We start from the raw sequence: 2,904 nt of genomic DNA on the forward strand, positions 1-2,904 counted from the left end.
AGTTAGCATCGAAGTATTGCAACATGCTCCATGTTCTATTCAAGAGGATTTGCGTTTGAGGAACAAGTGCCAATGATAGACTGGAAACAAGAATACCTCATCAAGATACCAAGAAAAAGAGATCTCAGTAAGTGTAAGAACTACAGAGGCATCACACCACTATCGGTACCAGGAAATGGTTTCAATATATCACCATGTCTCAACTTCCTTGATTACGAGCACGGATTTGACAGCTAGGACAGAAGAACCTTATGAAACCTTCTTTAACACTATGGAGTGAGTACCTGAGATCATCAAAATGATACGAGATTCATACGACGAACTACATTCCAAAGTTATGCAATGGGGCATTCCTGGTGAAGGCCGGTGTCAGAAAAGGATGCTTATTCTTTCCCTCTCTCTTTCTGCTGGTGGTCGACTGGATTATGAAGACCTCCAAATACTAGGGAGAGAACGGAATACGATGGAAAGCTTGAATGAAACTAGACGATTTGGCTTCACAGAGGACCCAACTCTTCTGTTTAATACACACAAACGAATTCAGATCAAGACAAACAATTTGGCAGCAGCCTCTGTATCAGTAGTCCTCAACATATACAAAGTAAAAAAAGATCCTCGAATGCAACATGGAGAACATCAATCCAATCATACTTGATGGAGAAACTTTGGAAGAGGGAGAATCTTTCATGTACCTGGGAAGCATCATCGATGAATAAGGAGGATCTGATACAAACGTAAAATCACGGATTAGTAAAGTAAGGACAGCATTTCTACAATTGAAGTATATATGGAACTCAAAACAACTGTCAAGTAATATCATAGTCAGAATCATCAATACGAATGTCAAGATAGTTCTACTGTATAGATCGGAAACGTGGAGAACTACCACAACCATCATCAATAAGGTACAAGTATTTATAAACAATTGCTTACGCAAGATACTCAATATCCGTTGCCCATCAGCAACAGTTTACTGTGGGAGAGGACAAACCAGCTTCCAGGTGAAGAGGAAATTAAGGAAAGACGTTGGGAGTAAGTAAGACATGCTATACGGAAATCATCAAACTACATCATGAGACAAGGCCTAATCTGGAATCCTAAAGGGAAGTGGAAAAGCGGATGACTGAAAAACACACTACGTCAAAAATTGGAAGGAGACATGAAAAAAGCTAAATAGCAACTGGAAAAGATTGCCTAGGACAGAGTTAGATGGAGAATCCTGGTGGGCGGCCTATGTTCCAATAGTCTAACAGGAATAAGTAAGTGAGTAACTACATGTTATTTTAAATTGATTTAGTTTTTTATACCATTTCAAAACAATGTTTACATGTATAATTAACTGTTTAGGAGACAGTTAGGAAAGAGATATTTGACTAAAATGATATAGGATTGTTCAGTGATCACAACTTAAAGCATATGAACATTCAATTTTTGAAAAAAATTCTATTATTATTTTGATTATTTTTAACTGAAAAAGATATAATAGATATTTAGTTATATTTTTTTCTGGACAGTAGTGATTATTATTTGTGTAACTATGTTCATTTTATTATGTAATTAGACAACTAGTGAATGAAATCAATCAGGGATATATTCAATATTGAATCCCATTAGATCACGCAATTAAATTTAACATAATTATATCCAGTTTTTCAGTCAGTAGTAATAAAGAAACTACATAAAATGATGATCATGATAATAATGAAAGGATTTTTCATTAAATAATTACAATTCATTGAACATTTAATCATTAGAACTATTCCTTTGATCTAATAATCTTATGACAGATCTTTTAGAAATACTCATCTAAAGATGGATTTTAGGATAGACCAATTTATACATGTTGATATGAATGTTTGTTTCAAGATTTTATTACCTGATATTTTTATCTCAGTTTTGTTTCCACTTGATTTCCTTTTCAAGTTAACTATAGTGACTGCTACATTTGGTTTTATAAATTTTGTATAGTATTTAATGTACTGATTACTCATTTGTGTACAGTTTATTGTTTATAATTATAATTATACACTCATGGTCAGTAGAAAATGAATCTTTATTAAAACAAAAGGTGTATTTTTCGATACAAATTATTTCGAACTATTCAATCATTGCTTAAGAAATTAGTTATACATTGAAGTTGTTTTTCATGGAACTGAATGAAGTTGGAAGTGAGAGATTCACTCACCGATGACATCAAATGACAATAACCATGTCATACGTTGGGTCGACTAAATCTGAGAGTTTGAGATGATTTTCATCCAACTGAGTGGGATAATGTTGTCGTGTCAACAGTAAGAGTTGGACTATGTAGGATTTTTCGTCTGTGGATTGGTGTTCACGTGTGTGAGAAGCTTTCAACAATTAATAAACACCTATTAATTATTATTAAGTGGTCTTGAGCAGATCTGTTGTTGATATCAGTATGTGATAAAATTTGTTTCCGTATTAATTAATTGAAATCATTATAATATATTTGCATAACTCGTAGCTCTTACTGTACCTTAGTAATTATCTCCGAAACTCAATTGAGCGGTGCATTAGAAAAGGGTAAATGATAACAACTTCAAGTTTACGTTTCTAGGTCATAACTTATGGTTACTACGCCAACCGAAACTATAAATTGTTATTCTTTTCATCTCTAATTAGTAACAAATGAGTAAATTATCAAATATAAAACTATTCACCCCTACTGTTCTGCTGGTTATGATTTCACTTCAAATGCTACTTTAAAACCTTAAAAGACCATAAAATCAATACTTTCAACTCATAATTTATGTCATTCAAATGATATGTGGTTTAGGGTAGTCGGAAGGAAACACTTTACGTAAGGTTCGTGTTAGTTAGTATTGGTCACTAAGATGTACCTGAAGTCTTAAGAGAAGTTATGCATTTTTTGTATTTAAA

This window comes from Schistosoma mansoni (assembly GCF_000237925.1).
Source record: "Schistosoma mansoni, WGS project CABG00000000 data, chromosome 5 unplaced supercontig 0195, strain Puerto Rico, whole genome shotgun sequence".
In the NCBI taxonomy this organism is placed as follows: Eukaryota; Metazoa; Platyhelminthes; class Trematoda; order Strigeidida; family Schistosomatidae; genus Schistosoma; species Schistosoma mansoni.